General features: G+C 42.6%; 1 protein-coding gene and 3 non-coding genes across 10 annotated transcripts in view; all 4 read right to left on the reverse strand.

Annotated features, from left to right (window-relative positions):
• Positions 1-22,811, reverse strand: part of TEX14 (testis expressed 14, intercellular bridge forming factor) — a 126,513-nt gene that overhangs the window by 84,824 nt on the left and 18,878 nt on the right. The gene's annotated exons all lie outside the window — the stretch shown is intronic.
• Positions 9,006-9,219, reverse strand: LOC114117127 (small nucleolar RNA U3). Its single transcript, XR_003590912.2, has one exon. It is a non-coding gene; the product is annotated as a small nucleolar RNA U3 (small nucleolar RNA).
• On the reverse strand, positions 11,370-11,583 carry LOC114117131 (small nucleolar RNA U3). The gene has a single exon (XR_003590916.2). It is a non-coding gene; the product is annotated as a small nucleolar RNA U3 (small nucleolar RNA).
• On the reverse strand, positions 18,959-19,173 carry LOC114117126 (small nucleolar RNA U3). Its single transcript, XR_003590911.1, has one exon. It is a non-coding gene; the product is annotated as a small nucleolar RNA U3 (small nucleolar RNA).

Genomic DNA, 22,811 nt, shown 5'->3' on the forward strand with positions numbered 1-22,811 from the left:
TCACTTTAGCAAAGCTATACAGCAAGTAACCTTAAACTAGACGTCCCCACACTCCACTCATCTCCTGGCCCAAGCACACCTTCCAAATCTTTTTTTTTTCCCCCTTCCGTAACTTTTGATCACACAATACCTTGCCTAACCTGTTGGTTCTCTCTGTATATCAAAGATGTAGAAATGAAGAATAAGTAATTAACAGGTGGCCAGATCTCTTCCCCAGTTTCCCCTTCAGTAATCTTCAAACAAACTGTATGGAACAAACTGTGTAAACAAGATAGCATCTAAACAGAAACAAGAAGCCAACAAGCCTGCAAGCGGGGGGGATAATGATGATGACTCTGACCCCCTATCTCTAATGATTAACTGAGATTATTTCCCTTTTCCCTGTTAAAAACTTTCATGGCTCAGCGGAACCTTAGGAGCTGGTTTTCAGGAATGTGAGTTCAACTTCTCCCCAGATTGCTGGCATTCTGATTAAAAGCAATGTTTTCCATTTCTACCAACACCTGCCTCTTGAGCACTGATTTTCAAGCAGCCGGCTGCCAGACCTGAGTTCAGTAACAGATTCAGGCCTTGTTTACCACTGTATCTCTAGCCCCTTACCTTGCTGCAGTCTCCCACATTTTATTGATGGTGGCATTTTTTCCACATTCTTCTCTTTTCAGAAATAACATATAAATGCATTTTCAAAATGCTATTTTATATACGACTTTTAAAAATCTGAATACTCTGTAAGAGTTTTTATTTTTTCTTTAAGGAACTAAGACTTCACATTCTTAGCCTATTACAAATCAATACTTAATCTGAAGCTCTTATCTTCTGTCTCTAAAAGACACTAACACTTCTTCCTGACTCCTATAAGACCAAGGTGTGCTGGGATGTATCAAATTAGTTTTCTAACCTTATAAATATGACACCAAGCATCTGTGGATGAGGTTATTTATCACTGTCATTTTTAATTTAACCTTCTAAAATCCTGAATTTTGATTTGACTCTTACTTTTAAAACCTCTGTTGGTTACTCACCTGAATGTAGATATGAGCAGTACATATTGGTGATGAAAAAAAATTACTTTTAAGACAGAACAAGAAAAGTGTACCAAATATTCCTTGCCATCTGAGCCACTATCTTCCCATTTAGCGTGCATTATGTATCTGTATTATACGTTAATAGATTGCCTTTGACACAAGAATTCCTATGTACCTCCCCCCTAAAAAAAATTGATTTCCTCCTGGCACCAGTAAGGTAACTTGTTAGGGGTCCTTTTCTCAATCCTGTAAGGGGTCATGACGACCCACAATTCACCTTGCTGGACTATATAAACTGTCAGCGTGTTAATCTGAGGTATAATCCTTTGTCTCAAAAACTTCTGTAACTGTGCTCTGACCTCTAATAGCAGAACAGTCCTCAGAACTTTCTGAGAGACTGTCTCCTGGGTTATAATCGTCAGGATGGCGCGAATAAAATTGTCCATTTCTTTCTTAAGATTGAAAAAAAATTTTTTTTTTGGCTGCACTTGGAGACATGTGGGATCTTAGTTTCCTGACCAGGGACTGAACCCAGGCCCCCTGGAGTAGAAGTTTCAAGCCTTAACCACTGAACAGCCTGGTAAGTCTATCTTAGACTGGCTGTTTATTTTTCCTTGGCTGATTTTAAATTGCATTTAGTTAAACCAACATAATAATAAAAGAAAAAGTCATACCACTGAAGGGGAGAAAGAACAAACCATCTTAAAACAACTAATGAAAGTCCCTCAGTTGTGTCTGACTCTTTGCGACCTCATGGACCTCATGGACTGTAGACTGCAAGGCTTCTCTGTCCATGAAATTCTCCAGGCCAGAATACTGGCATGGGTAGCCATTCCCTTCTCCAGGGGATCTTCCCAACCCAGGGATCGAACCCAGGTCTCCCTCATTGCAGGTGGATTCTTTACCCACTTAGCCATTCAGGAAGCCATTCCTATGGCATGTTCCTAGCCTAATCTAAAAGGAAAACACAGGATACTTGGGTGGAGGATATTTTAAACTGCATTTAGTTAACCAACAGGTGATTATACTGTGGAAGTGACAAATAGATTCAGGGGATTAAAACCTGATAGACAGAGTGCTTAAAGAACTGTGGATGGAGGTTCATGACAGTGTACAGGAGGCAGTGATCAAGCCGTCCCCAAGAAAAAGAAATGCAAAAAGGCAAAATGGTTGTCTGAGGAGGCCTTACAAATAGCTGAGAAAAGAAGAGAAGCGAAAGGCAAAGGAGAAAAAGAAAGATATATCCATCTGAATGCAGAGTTCCAAAGGATAGCAAGGAGAGATAAGAAAGCCTTCCTCAGTGATCAGTGCAAAGAAATAGAGGAAAAGAATAGAATGGGAAAGATTAGAGATCTCTTCAAGAAAATTAGAGACACTAAGGGAACATTCATGTACAGATGGACACGGTGAAAGACAGAAATGGTCTGGACCTAACAGAAGCAGAAGACAGTAAGAAGAGGTGGCAAAAATACACAGAAGAACTGTACAAAAAAGATCTTCATGACCCAGATAATCACGATGGTGTGATCACTCATCGAGAGCCAGACTTCCTGGAGTGTAAAGTCAAGCGGGCCTTAGGAAGCATCAGTATGCACAAAGCTAGTGGAGGTGATGGAATTCCAGCTGAGTGATTGAAAATTCTAACCTGATGCTGTAAAAGTGCTGCATTCAATATGACAGCAAATTTGGAAAACTCAGCAGTGGCCACAGGACTGGAAAAGGTCAGTTTTCATTCCAATCCCAAAGAAAGGCAATGCCAAAGAATGCTCAAACTACCACACAATTGCACTCCTCTCACACGCCAGCAAAGTAATGCTCAAAATTCTCCAAGCCAGGCTTCAACAGTACATGAACTGTGAACTTCCAGATGTTCAAGCTGGATTTAGAAAAAGCAGAGGAACCAGAGATCAAATTGCCAACATCTGTTGGATCATCATAAAAAGCAAGAGGGTTCCAGGAGAAATATCTACTTGTGCTTTATTGACTATGCCAAAGCCTTTGACTGTGTGGATCACCACAAACTGTGGAAAATTTAAGAGATGGGAATACCAGACTACCTGACCTGCCTCCTGAGAAATCTGTATGCAGGTCAAGAAGCAACAGTTAGAACTGGACATGGAACAACAGACTGGTTCCAAATTGGGAAAGGAGTACGTCAAAGCTGTATATTGTCACCTTATTTAACTTATATACAGAATACATCATGAGAAATGCCGGGCTGGATGAAGCACAAGCTGGAATCAAGACTGCCAGAAAACATACCAATAACCTCAGATATGCAGATGACACCACCCTTTTGGCAGAAAGCGAAAAAGAACTAAAGAGCCTCGTAATGAAAGTGAAAGAGCAGAGTGAAAAAGTTGGCTTAAAACTCAACATTCAAAAAACTAAGATTATGCCATCTGGTCTCGTCACTTTGGCTTCCCTGATAGAATCTGCCTGCAACTTGGGAGACCTGGGCTCTATCCCTGGGTTGGGAACATCCCCTGGAGAAGGGAAAGACTACCCACTCCAGCATTCTGGTCTGGAGAAGGATCTCAAAGAGTCAGACACCACTTTCACTTTCACCCATCACTCCACGGCAAACAGACGGGGAAATGATGGAATCAGTAAGAGACTTTTATATTCTTGGGCTCTAAAATCACTGCAGATGGTGACTATAGCCATGAAATTAAAAGATGCTTGTTCCTTGGAAGAAAAGCTATGACCAACCTAGACAGCATATTAAAAAGCAGAGACATTACTTTGCCAACAAAGGTCTGTCTAGTCAAAGCTATGTTTTTTCCAGTAGTCATGTATGCATTTGAGAGTTGGACTATAAAGAAAGCTGAGCACCCCAAAGAATTGATGCTTTTGAACTGTGGTGTTGGAGAAGACTGTTGAGAGTCCCTTGGACTGCAAGGAGATCCAACCAGTCCATCCTAAAGGAAATCAGTCCTTGAATGTTCATTGGAAGGACTGATGATGAAGCTGAAATTCCAATACTCTGACCACCTGATAGGAAGAACCAACTCATTGGAAAAGACCCTGATGCTGGGAAAGATTGAAGGCAGGAGGAGAAGGGGATGACAGAGGACAAGATGGTTGGATGGCATCACCAACTCAATGGATATGAGTTTGAGCAAGCTCCAGGAGTTGGTGATGAACAGGGAAGCCTGGTATGCTGCAGTCGCAAAGAGTGGGACACAGCTGAGCAACTGAACTGAAGCCAACATAATTATAAAAGAAAAAAATCATAATACTGAGAGGGAAAGAGAACAAACCATCTTTGTCGGGGGTAGGGGGGAGGAATGGCTTACCTGCCACAAATCAACAAATCACCTTTAAAAATACTATGAAAGAAAGCACTGAAAAACTATTAACAGGAAAGGAGACTAGCAAAAAAAAAAAAAAAAAGTAAAGAAAAATACACCTGCTTAAATATATGCAGAAACCACTCACACAACATTCTCCTCCTTCAAAGAAAACATAAAAACATTCAGAAACAAAAACTAACACGCTTAAAAACCCCAGAGAATAAGATTCAGTTGAGTTCATTCCAGTTGCTCAGTAGTGTCTGACTCTTTGTGACCCCATGGACTGCAGCACACCAGGCCTCCCTGTCCATCACCAACTCCCGGAGTTTAGTCGGTGATGCCATCCAACCATCTCATCCTCTCTTGTCCCCTTCTCCTCTAGCCATCAATATTTCCCAGCACCAAGTTCTTTTCCAACAGTCAGCTCTTCGCATCAGGTGGCCAAAGTACTGGAGTTTCAGCTTCAACATTAGTCCTTCCAATGAACATTCAAGGACTGATTTCCTTAGGATGGACTGGTTGGATCTCCTTGCAGTCCAAGGGACTCTCAACAGTCTTCTCTAACACCACAGTTCAAAAGCATCAATTCTTTGGTGCTCAGCTTTCTTTATAGTCCAACTCTCACATCCATACATGACTACTGGAAAAACCATAGCCTTGACTAGACAGACCTTTGTTGGCAAAGTAATGTCTCTGCTTTTTTTTTTTTTTATTTGCTTTTATTTATTCCACTAAACAAATATTAAGTCAGAGATTATTTTTATATAATTATTTTTCAAAATATTTAAGATATGATTAAATCCTTATTTTAGTTTTTAAAATAATTAATATGATAAATATACAGCATATTTCCCCTTAAATGGTACATTCAATATGGTATTTGTTTCTTGGAATAAACATACTTATATTAAATGTTGAAATATGACTGAGAATTAAAAATAATATCAAAGAAGCCTACTTAAAGACATAAAAAGATATCTATAATATAGGATAATGTAAAAAACAGATTATAAAAACATGTTTAATATCATTCCATTTCTATAAATAAACATCCATGGAAAAATGACTCAAGGGAAAACAGCTATGTGACAATAGGGATTTTTTTTTTTAGGTGGTATGTATGGGTGATTTCTATATCCTTATTTTTGCTTCTCTGTATTTTGTGCAAAATAATATACACCTATTTTATGATAAGAAAATTGAAATTTTAAAAAAGGAAATCACACTAAGTTCCTGTAATGGTATTTTATAGATATGAAGAAAGTCTATTACAGCTAACAGTTTTCCAGTGATTTTCTATAATTTCTATAACATTTCTTTTCTGTTTTATTCTTTGTGACTAAAAATTAAAGAATATATTTAGAAACTAGCAATGAATAGATTGAATAAAAACTGCAACTACCTATGTAAATTCTCAGTCATATTTCAACATGTAAATACATCTTATCTAGCTAATCTCCATCTGTTGGATAATAAAATTGTTTGAAATTTTCCACTGTATAATTAATGTACTAATGAACATCTTTGAAACTGAACTTATTTGTTCTCTTTGAATGTCCTTGACAATTTCCTTAGGATACCAATAATACTAGAAGCAATACTGCTGAGTTAAAGGATGCATTCATTCTTAGAGTTTCTGATGAATATTGCAAAACTGTCTCCCAGAACAAACTTTACTATTAACTTTGCCTATTTTCCAACCCTTGCCAATACTCAGTGCTATCATTTAAAAATATTCTTATTAATTGAGTACATGAAAACTGGTATCTCATTTTAAATAATTCTTTCATTGAATAAGTATTATGGAGCATATACTATGTGGTAGGCTCCGTGCTTGGCACTAAAGTTATAATAGTGTACAGGAGAAAAAGATCTGCTTCTCTGTTTTCATGGAGTTTAGAGTCTAATGATGAAGAGCAATATTAAGTAAAGTGCAAGTGTTAGTCGTTCAGTCGTGTTCGACTCTTTGTGACCCCATGGACTGTAGCCTACCAGGTTCCTCTGTCCATGGCATTCTCCAGGCAAGAATACTGAAGCAGGTAGCCATTTCCTTCTCCAAAGGATCTTCTCAACCCAGGGATCAAACCCAGGTCTCCTGCACTGCAGGCATATCCTTTAGCATCTGAGCCATCAGAGAAGCCTGACAGAACCGTTCAGCTTCAGCTTCTTCAGCGTTACTGGTTGGGGCACTGACTTAGATTACCGTGATATTCAATGGTTTGCCTAGCTGAGCTCCGGGCGCCGGAATCCGTCTCTGCTTTTTAATATGCTAAGTTGGTCATAACTTTTCTTCCAATGAACAAGTGTCTTTATTCCATGGCTGCAGTCACCATCTGCAGGGATTTAGGAGCTCAAAATAAAAAGTCCGCCACTGTTTCCACTGTTTCTCCATCTATTTGCCATGAAGTGATAGGACCAGATGCCATGATCTTCGTTTTCTGAATGTTGAGCTTTAAGCCAACTTTTTCACTCTCCTCTTTCACTTTCATCAAGAGGCTCTTTAGTTCTTCTTTACTTTCTGCCATAAGGGTGGTGTCATCTGCATATCTGAGGTGATCGATATTTCTCCCGGCAATCTTGATTCCAAATTGTGCTTCATCCAGCCCAGCGTTTCTCATGATATACTCTGCATATAACTAAATAAGCAGGGTGACAATATACAGCCTTGACGTACTCCTTTTCCTATTTGGAACCAGTCTGTTGTTCCATGTCCCGTTCTAACTGTTGCTTCCTGACCTGCATACATATTTCTCAGGACACAGGCCAAGTGGTCTGGTATTTCTGTCACTTTAGGAATTTTCCACAGTTTATTGTTATCCACACAGTCAAAGGCTTTGGCATAGTCAGTAAAGCAGAAATAGATGTTTTTCTGGAACTCTCTTTTTTTTTGATGATCCAGCGGATGTTGGCAATTTGATCTCTGGTTCCTCTGCGTTTTCTAAACCAGCTTGAACATCTAAAATTTCATGGTTCACATAACTGCTGAAGCCTGGCATGGAAAATTTTGAGCATTACTTTGCTAGCGTTTGAGATGAGTGCAATTGTGCTGTTGTTTGAGCATTCTTTGGCATTGTCTTTCCTTGGGAACTGGAATGAAAACTGACCTTTTCCAGTCCTGTGGCCACTGCTGACTTTTCCAAATTTGCTGGCATATTGAGTGCAGCACTTTAACAGCATCATCTTTTAGGATTTGAAATAGCTCAGCTGGAATTCCGTCACCTCCATTAGCCCACTTGACTTCACATTCCAGGATGTCTGGCTCTAGGTGAGTGATCACACCATCGTGATTATCTGGGTCATGAAAATCTTTTTTGTACAGTTCTTCTGTGTATTCTTGCCACCTCTTCTTACTATCTTCTGCTTCTGTTAGGTCCATACCATTTCTGTCCTTTATTAAGCCCATCTTTGCATGAAATGTTCTCTTGGTATCTCTAATTTTCTTGAAGAGAGCTCTAGTCTTTCCCATTCTATTCTAGTCTTTCCCATTCTATTGTTTCTTTAGAACTCTGCATTCAAATGGGTACATCTTTCCTTTTCTCCTTTGCTTTAGGCTTCTCCTCTTTGCACAGCTATTTTAAGGCCTCCTCAGACACCCACTTTGCTTTTTTGCATTTCTTTTTTTTGGGGATGGTCTTGCTTCCTGTCTCCTGTATATGTCACAAACCTCCATCTATAGTTCATCAGTCACTCTATCAGATCTAGTCCCTTAAATCTGCATCTCACTGCCACTGTATAATTGTTAGGAATTTTATTTAGGTCATAGCTGAATGGTCTAGTGATTTTCCCTACTTTCTTCAACTTAAGTCTGAATTTGGCAATAAGTAATCATGATCTGAGCCACAGTCAGCACCCAGTCTCGTTTTTGTCAACTGTAGAGAGCTTCTCCATCGCTGACTGCAAAGAATATAATCAATCTGATGTCGGTGTTGACCATCTGGTGATGTCCATGTGTCCAACACACAGTTGTGGATGTGACTGGTGATGGAATCAAGGTCTGATGCTATAAAGGGCAATATTGCATAGGAACCTGGGTAGTTAGGTCCATGAATCAAGGCAAATTGGAAGTGATCAAACAGGAGATGGCAAAAGTGAACATTAACACTTTAAGATCAGCAAAATAAAATGGACTGGAATGGGGGAATTTAACTCAGATGATCATCATATCTACTACTGTGGGCTAGAATCCCTTAGAAGAAATGGAGTAGCCATCATAATCAACAAAACAGTCCAAAATGCAGTACATGGATGCAATCTCAAAAACGACAGAATGATCTGTTCATTTCCAAGATAAACCATTCAATATCACAGTAATCCAAGTAAGTCTATGCCCCCCAACTTAGTAATACTGAAGAAGCTAAAGTTAAAAGGTTCTATGAAGACCTACAGGACCGCCTAGAATTAACACTCAAAAAAAAAAAAAAAAATGTCCTTTTCATTATAGAGGACTATTCCTCTATAGTTAACAGGCAAATTTGGCCAGAGTACAGAGGGCAAAGGCTAAGAGAATTTTGCCAAGAGAACACACCGGACTCATCCAACAACACAAGGGAATAAGACCAAACTGATCATAAAGAAAAGAATTTAAAAACCCACTTGACAAACATTTAAAACAGAAATCAACAAACCTAGTTTCATTGTGCAAAAGTGACAGTATGCTACTTTTGGCAAGTCAATTATAAACAAATCCACTCAGATGGTGTCCTCTCCCTCCTACTCTCCCAAAGGAGGAGAAGAACGATCATCAATGGCCAATGGCAGCTGCAGAAGCAACACCAAGGACCGGCTTCACGCTCAGGAGAGAACACTGCATCTCCTCCTCGTGGTTTCGGGTGCTCTACACGATCAGAGAAACTTCTCTAGTAACAAACTATAGAAATGATCCCTGAAAGTATAGTCTTAACCTCCACCCCCTGCCGCTGCCAGGCCTGTGCTAGCTGTGAACTTTTTAGTGAGGGCAACCCGTTTCCCCACCACTTTGCCATTTTTTCTTCTACTGGGAAAAAAACAGGAAGACCTCTTGCAATAATACAGCTTTCAAATGTTGTCACTTATCAACTCATTTGAACATTTTCACTGAAAATGTAATTTAACAGTTTTTAAAAATCAAACTTAATTTACATAATAGAGAGTGACAGCCAATCACATCCCCAGTCTTTAAAGCCCAGGAGGCATTTGCTGCACAAAATCACTAAAGGTGCCCCGCCCCTGAAAGGAAAGGGCGGGTCTCTGCCTTTGCTCCTGAGAACCTAGCTGATTCCACTGATTACTTAATCTTAGCGGCTGCATTCAAGGCTGTGGAAGAAGTTAGAGTTTCAAACTCTCATAAGAGGTGACCATGACTAAAGCAGAGATGGGGGCTGGGTGGGTGAGAATCAGAGCTGGAAAACAGAACCTTTGGGGTTTTGCCATAGGATTGCACTACCTGTTCACACTTTCTGAATTTTTAAAATAAAGCTGACTGCTGCCTTTGACATCATTTCTTCTCCCAAAAAATGCCTGACTGCCAACTATGACAATACTAGCTACTATTTATTGTGAGTTTGCCAGCCTCCATTCATCATTTTAACTGCTTTAACTATGAGACCAATACAAGTACAATCACCCCATTTTTAGGGATGGGGGAACTAAGGCACAGAAAGGCCTGAGGTCTGTCAATAGCAGAGCTGGTAGGTGTCACCTTAACCACCATCCCGGTTTGGCTTTCTAGGTGCTAAAGATTACTCTAGGTACTGGGCAAACAGAGGTCCCTACTCTCACAAAAAGCTTACACCCTGGTAGGGGAGAGAGGTGACAACAATTACCCAGAGGATGAGATGATGAGGCATGCAGAGGATGATAAGAGTTCAGAGAGGGATTTGACGGCCACTTCAGATTTGGGTGCTCAGGGAAGGCCTCTTTTTGGAGGCTGCATTTAAGTGGGGAAAACAATGAATACAATGACCCAAAGAAAGGAACAAGGTTGTGTGTGCCAGCAACCGAAAGACAGCTAGAGAACACAGGGTAGGAGCAAGAGCAGGCAGGCCGATGTCTGAGGATCTTCTGGGCAAGTCCAACTCCCGGGGAGTCTGGATTTTGAGTGTGGGGGATGCCATTGAAAGGCTGGAAGCTGTGAAGACCAGTTCCGAGGCCACTGCAAGCAAGGTGTCTGAAGGAGAGATCATGGTAGCTTGCAAGGAAGAAGGAGAAACCGGGGCTGCTCTGGAAATTCAGTTGGTAGGATGGGACTCACTGGTGGGCTTGCTGCAGGAGGAGGGGTGGGGTGTCAGGGAAAGAGGTTTCAAAGATTGACATGTTGGTTTGCACCTGAACAATTCAGGGGGTGGTGCTGCTACAGTAAAGACTGGAGAAAGAGGGATTTCTCATTTAAAGGAGGGGCATTCTCACAAAGGGGGAAAGGAGTGCTCACCTACTGTCCTTGCTTTATCTAATTTCACCCTTAATGACAGCTCTGTGTGTTGATGCTATTTGTATTACATTTACATAGAGAGACAGGTTGGGGTCAAGGAACTTCCCAGGAACCCACAACTAGTAAATAACAGACCAAGGCATATTCCAGAGCATAAACGGCTCCTCTCACCGCTCCCGATATTTAAAGAGGACAGAGAACTAATTTAGGCCTACAATGAAAGCTTGGCCACTATAGATCCATAAAGAGAAACTCATGGAACAACTACATAGATTTAATAGCAATGAGAGTAAAAGAGGTTTAACACTGACTAATAATGGCGATAGTGGTAAAGACCTAAAAGAGATGCGGGTTCAATCCCTGGCTGGAGAAAAATACCCTGGAAAAGAAGATGGCAACCCATTTCAGTGTATTTGCCTAGGGAACCCATGATAGAGAAACCTGTCACGTAACACACAGTTCACATGACACACAGACAAATATGGAATGACTCAACACACACAAAGCTATAAAAGGTAAACCCTCCAGTGCTGTGACAAAGGCCACTGGCATGGTATTTAAAACATAAACAAAATGACTGAACAGAACAACAAAAACTATAAATGACTAACTTCCCTTAGGAAAACATCAATTGTAAGTGAAACCACTCAGATGGTGTCCTCCCCCTCTTACTCTCCCAGAGGAAGAGAAGAACGATCATCAATGGCCAATGGCAGCTGCAGAAGCAACACCAAGGACCGGCTTCACGCTCAGGAGAGAACACTGCATCTCCTCCTCGTGGTTTCGGGTGCTCTACACGATCAGAGAAACTTCTCTAGTAACAAACTATAGAAATGATCCCTGAAAGTATAGTCTTATCCTCCACCCCCTGCCGCTGCCAGGCCTGTGCTAGCTGTGAACTTTTCACTGAGGGCAACCATGTCCCCACCATTTTGCCATTTTTTCCTTCTACTGGGAAAAAAACAGGAAGAGATCTTGCAATAAGCTTTCAAATGTTGTCACTTATTAATTCATTTGAACATTTTCACTGAAAATGTAATTTAACTGTTTTTAAAAATCAAACTTAATTTACATAATACAGAGTGACAGCCAATCACAACCCCAGTCTTTAAAGCCCAGGAGGCATTTGCTGCACAGAATGACTAACGCCGCCCCGCCCCTGAAAGCGGTAAAGGAAAGGGCGGGTCTCTGCCTTTGCTCCTGGGAACCTAGCTGATTCCACTGATTACTCAACCTTAGCGGCTGCATTCAAGCCAGAGCTGGAAAACAGAACCTTTGGGGGTTTTGCCCTTAGACTCCACTATCAGTTCACAGTTTATCAGTTTTTAAAACAAAGCTAGTTGTTGCATTGACATCCTTCTTCCCTCCGCAAATAATTAGTGCTAACTATGAACTGTTGTTATCGTTCAGTCGTTAAAAGTCATGTCTGACACTTTGCGACCCCATGGACTGCAGCACCTCGGGCTTCCCTGTCCTTCACTTTCTCTCTGAGCTTGCTCAAACTCCTGTCCATTGAGTCGGTGATGCCATCCAACCATCTCATCCTCCGTCACCCCCTTCTCCTTCTGCCTTCAATCTTTCCTAGCATCAGGGTCTTTCCAATGAGTTGGCTCTTCACACCAGGTGGCCAAAGTATTCGAGCTTCAGCTTTAGCATCAGTCCTTCCAATGAATATTCAGGGATGATTTCCTTTAGGATTGACTGGTTTTGTCTCTTTGCAGTTTAAGGGACTCTCAAGAGTCTTCTCCAGCATCCCAATTAGAAAGAGTGAGACTATAAAAACGCTACCTAGTATTTGCATCAGCTTGCCAGCCACCAGTCATCATTTTAAGTGATTATACAAATATCATCCCATTTTTACAGACAGGGGGACTGAGGCACAGAAAGATTAGGTAACTTGTTGAGGTCCGTTAATAGCAGAGCTGATAGGTTTCACCCAGCTTTGTTTTCTATGTGCTACAGATTACTCTAGGTACTGGGCAAACAGAGGTCCCTACTCTCACAGAAAGCTTACACTCTGGTAGGGGAGAGAGATGAAAACAATTACCTGAGAGGATGAGATGATGAGGCATGCAGAGGATAAGAGTTCAAACAGAGAGGGATTTTGACGGCCACTTCAGACTTAGGTGCTCAGGAAAGGCCTCTTTTTGGAGGCTGCATTTAAGTGGAGAAAACAATGAATACAATGACCCAAAGAAAAGAACAAGGTTGTGTGTTCCAGCAACAGGAAGACAGCTAGAGAACACAGGGTAGGAGCAAGAGGGGAGGGCAGGCAGGCCAACGTCTGAGGATTTTCTAGGTAAGGCCAAGGCCTGTGGAGTCTGCTTCTTCAGGGTCTGCTGTGGGAGTTCTAACTCCTTTGCCATTCATTCGCTGAAGGTCAGAAATGTCTCCTAAACCTGCCCCAACTGCACTCTGTCATCACTGCCCTCCCCATTGCTCTACCTAATTCAGTTCCTCCTCCATTCCCCCTATTAACACAAGGAATCATTATCCACACATTTGATCCAGTCAGAAGACCCGACAGTTATCCTTGACAGCTCCCCTCACTCATGTCTTCAGTGATCCTGATGAAATAAAATTTATGTTTTATATGTCAAAGCAGAACATGAAAAAATTAAACCTAAAATTCTGTGTGTTTGTTTGGGCTTCCTCCATCAAATGCAGTGTGGATCATTGCACATTACTCAGAGTCCCTCAAAGACGGGAGTGCTGGTCAACCATAAATTTTTTTCTTTCTTTCTTTTGACACTAGCAATGGGGTTTCTTAAAGGAATATCATTCTTTCTCACCTCTGTAGGAGGGCATGGTGACTTGCTGCATACTTCGTACAACTTCACTGGGACTACCTGGTTCCTTGGTGAACTTTATGTAAAATATCAGTATGTCATTTTGATGTACAATTCTTTGGAAAATGTGTATGACAGTCTTCAACTTCTAACAGCTTTCTGAGAGTCTAATCCTCAGATTAGCTCAAATAAAACTCCCATTTTTTCCCGCTTCTTCTTGTTAGTTGAATTTTGTCAACAAATCAACCCCAATTCCCGTCAACTTTACCACTTATGTATCTCACAGATCTCTTTATCATCACTTCACCTTCTCCCAGGCAGATGAATGTAGCAGGTGCCTAACTGGCCCTCACTGCTGTTGTTTAGGCACTAAGTCATGTCTTACTCTGACTCCATGGACTGTAGCCCGCCAGGTTCCTCTGTGCAAACTCACCCCTCCCGAAAAGCCACAGAGCTTTTAGAGTGACCCTAAAATGCACAGCAGATGCAGTCACTCTCCTTCAATGGCTGCCCTTAGCTTTCTGTCCACCATGCTTTGGCCAAAATCTGCCTTCTTTCATTCCTCCTCTGGACTAAAGTCCTATAAATCCTAAGCCCCTCCTTAGACTGAGATACAGAGAAAGAAATCACTATAGAGGACAGGAAGTGATGTCTGCCTACATGTTTCAGAAGATTGACTTGACTGACAAGAGAGTACAGGATTATACAGTCCAAAACACTAGTGTGGGTAGCCTATCCCTTCTCCAGCAGATCTTCTCAACCCAGGAATCAGGAATCGAACTGATATCTTCTGCATTGCAGGCAGATTCTTTACCAACTGAGCTGTGAGGGAAGCCCTTAATACCCTTGGGCCACCCCTAATGTGTGAAGGAGCTCATGACCTGTAAATCCAATCAGAAAACAAAAACTCAAAACTGCATCACAGAAACTCCCCTCTCATTTCATTGGAAAAATCACAGACAGTGTTCCCTGCCTCTTACTCCTTCAGGGGAAAAGAAGAGTCATCAAAGGCAAAAAGGTAGTTACAAATGCAACATGAAAAGCTGACTTCACATTCTGGAAAAAAACCTGCCTCCTTGTGGCCTTTGACGACTCCACACAGAAACTTTCCAGTAACAACCTAGAGAAATCTCTTAAAACACAATTGCTTTAACCCCAGAACCTCTGCTGGGGTCATGGCAGTCAGCTCAGTTGCTCAGTCGTGTCTGGTTGTCGGTGACCCCAGGCACTGCAGCACGCCAGGCCTCCCTGTCCATCAACAACTCCCCGAGTTTACTCAAACTCACATCCATTGAGTCGGTGATGCCATCCAACCATCTCATTCTGTCGTCCTCTTCTACTCCTGCCTTCAATCTTTTCCAGCAGCAGGGTCTTTTTCAATGAGTCAGTTCTCACCAAGTGGCCAGAGTACTGGAATTTCAGTTTGAGCATCAGCATCAGTCCTGCTAATGAATATTCAGGACTTATTTCCTTTAGGGGTCACAGCAGCTGCACACTTTGTACAGATAGTAACATTTCTCACATAAAGGCAGATTCTTTTTCTCGGAGGGGTGCACACTGTGTGGCTTTCCCTCATGCCTCAGACAATAAAAAAATATACCTGCAACATGGGAGACGTGGGCTCAATCCTTGGCTTGGAAAGATCCCCTGGAAAAGAGCAACAGCTACCTACTCCGGTACTCTTGCCTGGAGAATCCCTATGGATAGAGACTAGCACACTACATGCAGCCCATGAGGTAGCAAAGAATTGGACGAGACTAAATAAAACCTATGGTTTTTCCAGTAGTCACGTATGATTGGATGTGAGAGTTGGACTATAAAGAAAGCTAAGCACCGAAGAATTGTGGCTTTTGAACTGTGTTGTTGGAGGAGACTGTTGAGAGAAGATCCAACCAATCCATGCTAAAGCAGATCAGTCCTGAATATTCGTTGGAAGGAATGATGCTGAAACTGAAACTCCAATAGTTTGGTCAGCTGATATAAAAAACTGACTCTTAGGAAACACGGTGATGCTGAGAAAGCTTACTTCCTGAAACCAGAATTGAGGCCTAAACCTCAATGGTATATACTCCAGCTCAGTCGCTCAGGCTTGTCTGACTCCAGTTCAGTTCAGTCGCGCAGTCGTGTCCGACTTGTTGCGACCCCATGAATCGCAGCACGCAGGGCCTCCCTGTCCATCACCAACTCCCAGAGTTCACTCAGACTCACGTCCATTGAGTCCGTGATGCCATCCAGCCATCTCATCCTCTGTCGTCCCCTTCTCCTCCTGCCCCCAATCCCTCCCAGCATCAGAGTCTTTTCCAATGAGTCAACTCTTCACATGAGGTGGCCAAAGTACTGGAGTTTCAGCTTTAGCATCATTCTTTCCAAAGAAATCCCAGGGCTGATCTCCTTCAGAATGGACTGGTTGGATCTCCTTGCAGTCCAAGGGACTCTCAAGAGTCTTCTCCAACACCACAGTTCAAAAGCATCAATTCTTTGGCGCTCTGCCTTCTTCACAGTCCAACTCTCACATCCATACATGACCATGGGAAAAACCATAGCCTTGACTAGATGGACCTTAGTCGGCAAAGTAATGTCTCTGCTTTTGAATATACTATCTAGGTTGGTCATAACTTTTCTTCCAAAGAGTAAGCGTCTTTTAATTTCATGGCTGCAGTCACCATCTGCAGTGATTTTGCAGCCCAAAAAATTAAAGTCTGACACTGTTTCTACTGTTTCTCCATCTATTTCCCATGAAGTGATGGGGCCGGATGCTATGATCTTCGTTTTCTGAATGTTGAGCTTTAAGCCAACTTTTTCGCTCTCCTCTTTCACTTTCATCAAGAGGCTTTTAGCTCCTCTTCACTTTCTGCCATAAGGGTGGTGTCATCTGCATATCTGAGGTGATTGATATTTCTCCCGGCAATCTTGATTCCAGCTTGTGTTTCTTCCAGTCCAGCGTTTCTCATGATGTTCTCTGCATATAAGTTAAATAAGCAGGGTGACAATATACAGCCTTGACGTAATCCTTATCCTATTTGGAACCAGTCTGTTGTTCTATGTCCAGTTCTAACTGTTGCTTCCTGACCTGCATACAGATTTCTCAAGAGGCAGGTTAGGTGGTCTGGTATTCCCATCTCTTTCAGAATTTTCCACAGTTTATTGTGATCTACAGAGTCAAAGGCTTTGGCACAGTCAATAAAGCAGAAATAGATGTTTTTCTGGAACTCTCTTGCTTTTTCAGTGATCCATTGGATGTTGGCAATTTGATCTCTGGTTCCTCTGCCTTTTCTAAAACCAGCTTGAACATCTGGAAGTTCATGGTTCACGTATTGCTGAAGCCTGGCTTGGAGAATTTTGAGCATTACTTTACTAGCATGTGAGATGAGTGCAACTGTGCGGTAGTTTGAGCATTCTTTTGCATTGCCTTTCTTTGGGATTGGAATGAAAACTGACCTTTTCCAGTCCTGTGGCCACTGCTGAGTTTTCCAAACTTGCTGGCATATTGAGTACAGCCCTTTCACAGCATCATCTTTCAGGATTTACAACACCTCAACTGGAATTCCATCACCTCCACTAGCTTTGTTCGTAGTGATGCTTTCTGAGGCCCACTTGACTTCACTTTCCAACATGTCTGGGTCTAGATTAGTGATCACATCATCATGATTATCTGTGTCATGAAGATCTTTTTTGTACAGTTCTTCCGTGTATTCTTGCCACCTCTTCTTAATATCTTTTGCTTCTGTTAGGTCCATACCATCTCTCTGTCCTTTATCGAGCCCATCTTTGCATGAAACGTTCCCTTGGTATCTCTAATTTTCTTGAAGAGATCTCTAGTCTATCTCATTCTGTTGTTTTCCTCTAATTCTTTGCATTGATCACTGAAGAAGGCTTTCTTATCTCTTCTTGCTATTCTCTGGAACTCTGCATTCAGATGCTTATATCTTTCCTTTTCTCCTTTGCTTTTTGCTTCTCTTCTTTTCACAGCTATTTCTAAGGCCTCCCCAGACAGCCATTTTGATTTTTTGCATTTCTTTTCCATGGGGATGGTCTTGATCCCTGTCTCCTGTACAATGCCACGAACCTCACTCCATAGTTCATCAGGCACTCTATCTATCAGATCTAGGCCCTTAAATCTATTTTTCACTTCCACTCTATAATCATAAGGGATTTGATTTAGGTCATACCTGAATGGTCTGGCGGTTTTCCGCCCTCTTCAATTTGAGTCTGAATTTGGTAATAAGGAGTTCATGATCTGAGCCACAGTCAGCTCCTGGTCTTGTTTTTGCTGACTGTATAGAGCTTCTCCATCTTTGGCTGCAAAGAATATAATCAATCTGATTTTGGTGTTGAGCATCTGGTGATGTCCATGTGTAGAGTCTTCTCTTGTGTTGTTGGAAGAGGGTGTTTGCTATGACCAGTGCTTTTTCTTGGCAAAACTCTATTAGTCTTTGCCCTGCTTCATTCCGCATTTCAAAGCCAAATTTGCCTGTTACTCTAGGTGTTTCTTGACTTCCTAAATCTTTTTTGGGTGTTAGTTCTAAAAGGTCTTGCAGGTGTTCATAAAACCGTTCAACTTCAGTTTCTTCAGCTTTACTGGTTGGGGCACAGACTTGGATAACTGTGATACTGAATGGTTTGCCTTGGAGACAAACAGAGAGCGTTCTGTGGTTTTTGAGATTGCATCCAAGTACTGCAGTTCGGACTTTTGTTGACCATGATGGCTACTCCATTTCTTCTGAGGGATTCCTGCCCGCAGTAGTAGATATAATGGTCATCTGAGTTAAATTCACCCACTCCAGTGCGTTTTAGTTCGCTGATTCCTAGAATGTCAACGTTCACCCTTGCCATCTCTTGTTTGACCACTTCCAATTTGCCTTGATTCATGGACCTGACATTTCAGGTTCCTATGCAATATTGCTCTTTACAGCATCGGATCTTGCTTCTGTCACCAGTCACATCCACAGCTGGGTATTGTTTTTGCTTTGGCTCCATCCCTTCATTCTTTCTGGAGTTATTTCTTCACTGATCTCCAGTAGCATATTGGGCACCTAATGACCCGGGGACTCATTAGGTGAACCTTAGATATGCAGATTGACACCACCCTTATAGCAGAAAATGAAGAGGAGCTAAAAAAGCCTCTTGATGAAAGTGAAAGAGGAGAGTGAAAAAGTTGGCTTCAAGCTCAACATTCAGAAAACGAAGATCATAGCATCCGGTCTCATCACTGCATGGGAAACAGATGGGGAAACGTAGAAACGGTGTCAGACTTCGTACTTTTGGGCTCCAAAATCACTGCAGATGGTGACTGACTCTTGGCAACCCCATAAATCGCATCACGCCAGACCTCCATGAACCCAAAAAAATCTTAGCGATATACAGAACCAAACTTAATCCTCCAAATAGCTAAAAAACTAACCTTAAATCTCACTTTTCAGAGCATAAAATAGAAACGAAGAAACCACTCAGACGGCGTTTTCTCCCTCTTATTCTCTCAAACGAGAGAAAAGAACGATCATCAACGGCAGATGGCAGCTGCACAAGCAGCACCAGACGCCTACTTCACGCTCAGAAGAAAACGCTACGTCTCCTCCTCGTGGTTTCGGGTGCTCTACACGATCAGAGAAACTTCTCTAGTCACGAACTATAGAAATGATCCCTGAAAGTATAGTCTTAGCCTCCACCCGCCAGCCACGGCTGGGTCTGCGGGAGCCGCTCACTTTTTAGTGACGGCCACATTTGTGTCGCTCCCCTCGCTGCCTCACAAACATTTTTCCATATTCCATCCCGTAACTTGGTAAAACGGCAAACTTCAAAATATCATGTTCGCTCGGAAATAGCCCAGAAACACGTCAAAGCCGCAGGACGCCTCATTAGCATACGGCTTCCTGGCACCCAATCACAGGCGGCCGCTTCCGACTCCTACTCCAGCCCGCCGTCGCCCCAGCCACCGCATCCCGAGCCCTGCAGCCCTCTGCAGGCCGAGCACACGCTTCCTGCCACGGGTCCGCGTGGACGGCCTCTGCCTGCTCAAGTCCGCCTGCTGGGACAGGCCAGATTTCCTTTGTCTTGAAAGAGAGGTGGGGGCGAGGAGGGAGGGAAAAAGACAGAGAACTAGTCTACTCCTGCATAATAACAAAGGCACCCATGTGGTTTATGAACGTCTTCTCCACGACAGGCATTTTAACCCATGGTCTCACTTCCTCCTCTAAAGGGAAAGGGTGTGGTTATGTCCCCACTCTCACACAGGCTGGCTGGAGCACCTGTCACAAAGCTCCTCAAGGGAACCACAGGTGCTACTAGGTACATGTGGCACTTGATCAGGCCCCGTTCTTTCTAGAAAACCACGGTGTCTTCATCAGGCGGTCTGAGCTCCAGTCAAGTTCATTTCTCTAAGAAAGCATTACATACACCATCTCAAACTTTGGTCGTCAATGACTGATCTTCCTGGCTTCCACATCTCAGAGGAAGCCAACCATTTACTTGTGGCAAAAGTTAATCCAGGCGTCTCCTCAAAGAACACACCTTACCTACCATGCTGTGTAACTGTCAGTTAACTTCCTGCTGTACAGACCTTTCTGCCCCAGGTTTTCCAGCATGCCAGAAAGCACAGTGCTCTGTGAGCAGGCAGTCCGTGGTTTTCTGAATCAACCACATTTTTTCATTGCATCACAGTAACATGAATAAGGTGACTATCATTTCATCTCATCCTATCACCTCTAGTTGAGCAGTTCCTTAAGATAAGGTCCCTTCCAGTCACTTTCACACAGGAGCCCCTTGTCTCTCGTCTCAGCCCTTCCATATCCATTCTCTGCTCCTCCAGCCTTTCTGGGGACTTCTTGCTATGCATGCCAATCTTGGCCTCCTATGAGCAGATTCTCAGTTCTTCTCATCTCTCCCGGATGCCTCCTTTCAGCTTCCCAGCTAAGAGTGACCACACTGTGCTTTGTGTACATAGCTCTCTGGGTTATAAATGCATTTATTTCCCCTACTCAACTGTGAGGTCTTTAAAAGCAGGAAGCAGGTCATATTGCTCTCTGCACCTCCAGCCAGTTGCCAGCCACTGTAGCTGCCCAGCAAATGCATACTACTGAATGAATGCTGGATCAATGTATGTATCATTCTTTCCCTCAACCTGGTTACTGACATAACTATTGCAAACCACCTGGTTTTCCCCTCCCTTTTTCTCTACTCCTGCTCCAATAAGGGCAACCTGTCTATAAGAGAGTGGGGTTCCTACCAGCACGGTTCTTGGCCATCTTCTCTAGATCATCCTTGGTTTCAGCATGGATTTGCAGACAGGTCTATTCTGGGCTGCGGGCTCATATACTCCGCTTCCATTTGACACGCCACTTGCCTAAATCTCAGGTGTCTAACTCAGGTGGCCCAGACTGACTCCCAAAAGCTTTCTTCCCACACCTACTCCTCTTTCAGGCAGGGATACCACATTCAACCCAGTTGCTCAAACCAAAAAACAAGTCATCCTACTCCTTTCTTTTTTTTAATCTTACTTATTCATTTATGTATTTATTGTTATTTTTGGCTGTGCTGGGCCTTCTGTGCTGCGCAGGCTTTCTTCCAGTTGTGGCAAACAGGAGCTACTCTTCGTTGCGGTGTGCAAGCTCCTCGTTGCAGTGGCTTCTCCTGTGGAGCACAGGCTCTAGGGTACACAGGCTCCGTAACTGTGGCTCCTGGGCTCCAGAGCACAGGCTCAACAGTTGTGGCGCACAGTCTTAGTTGCTCTGCATCATGTGGTATCTTCCCGGATCAAGGATTGAACCTGGGTCTCCTGCTTTGGCAGGCGGATTCTTTACCACTGAGTCACTAGGGAAGCCACATCCTACTCTTTTTTTTTTTCTCTCCGCTTAAATACGTCATAGCCTTCTGCAGCCAGAGCAATCGTTTAGAACGTAGCAACCTACTCTCAGGTACTTGGCATAAGAGCTCCTAAAATCCTTGGAATGTCCTTAGCATTAGGAATGACAAGTGTCTTTGGTATGCTGCTGAAATGACTCTTGTCTGAGGGGTTCTGAGACAGCTTCAGTATGGGGCTGGTCACGAGAAAGACCATGATTTTCAGCTCTGCCACAGCCCTCCACTTCAAATCTTGTCCCACCTCCAGCAGGAGAGAGGGGCTGAAGACTGAGATCTATCACCAATGGTTGAATCAATCATGCCTGAATAATGAAACCTTCATAAAACCCTAACTGATTATGTCTGGAGACTTCCAGGTTGGTAAACAGATTGAAGTGCTGGAAGGGTGGTATACTCAAAGAAGGCATGGAAGCTCCAAGCACTCTCACACACACACACACACCATGCCTTGCCCTATGCACCTCTTCCACCTGGCTGTTCCTGAATTGTGTTCTTTGTAATAAACCATATCGATAATTACATTAAATGTTAATGGACTAAACACTCCAATTAAAAGGCAGAGAGTATCAGAATGCATTTTAAAATACAAGTCTCAACTCAATGCACTCTACAGAAGACATATTTTAACTCTATAAAGATATTTTATCAGCTGTAAGCATTAGGAGCTTAAAGTGGCTGTATTAATATCAGAAAAATTAGACTTCAAGACAACAAATATTACCAGAGATAAGGAGAGACATCTCATAATGATAATAGGGTCAATTCACCAGGAAGATGTAACAATCCTAAATACGGATGCACCTATTACTAAAATCCTTCCAACAGCCCATGAAGCCTCCTCGAGCTGCAGCTTACCTTGACAACTTCACCCCGTGCCATTCTCTCCTGCCACTTTGCCTTCTTCTCTAGCTCAAATCATGCACACACTTTCCCATCCTCTGAGCTCTGCATCACTTTAATCCTCTCTTGCTTCCAACTTTCACCTTTTACTTCTCTCACTTCAACTTTTCTTCTTTAGGGTCTGAGCCTAAATATCACTTTCTCTAAGAATTTTCCTTTGACTGCCTCCCAGACAGGAGGCTGAAATACACTTGTGCTTCCTTCACCCGCTGCCCATCTCAGGACTTGAATTGCTATCTCATGTCTCTGTCTCCTGCTGGATTATATTCGTGGAAGCCAGGACTGTACATTTTTTCTTGGCTGCTCTAATCCCAAGGCTCAATTACTATACATATAATTAAAAACATGAGGAATGAGGGACTTCCTTGGTGGTGAGTGGTTGAGACTCTGTCTTCCGATGCAGGGGGTGTGGGTTTGAACCCTGGTCGGGGAGCTACGATCCCATATGCCTGCTTTGTGGGCAAAAAACCAAAACACAAAACAGAAGTAATATATAACAAATTCTATAAAGATTTTTAAAGTGGTCCACACACACAAA

The sequence above is a fragment of the Ovis aries genome, chromosome 11 (genome assembly GCF_016772045.2).
Source record: "Ovis aries strain OAR_USU_Benz2616 breed Rambouillet chromosome 11, ARS-UI_Ramb_v3.0, whole genome shotgun sequence".
Classification (NCBI taxonomy): domain Eukaryota; kingdom Metazoa; phylum Chordata; class Mammalia; order Artiodactyla; family Bovidae; genus Ovis; species Ovis aries.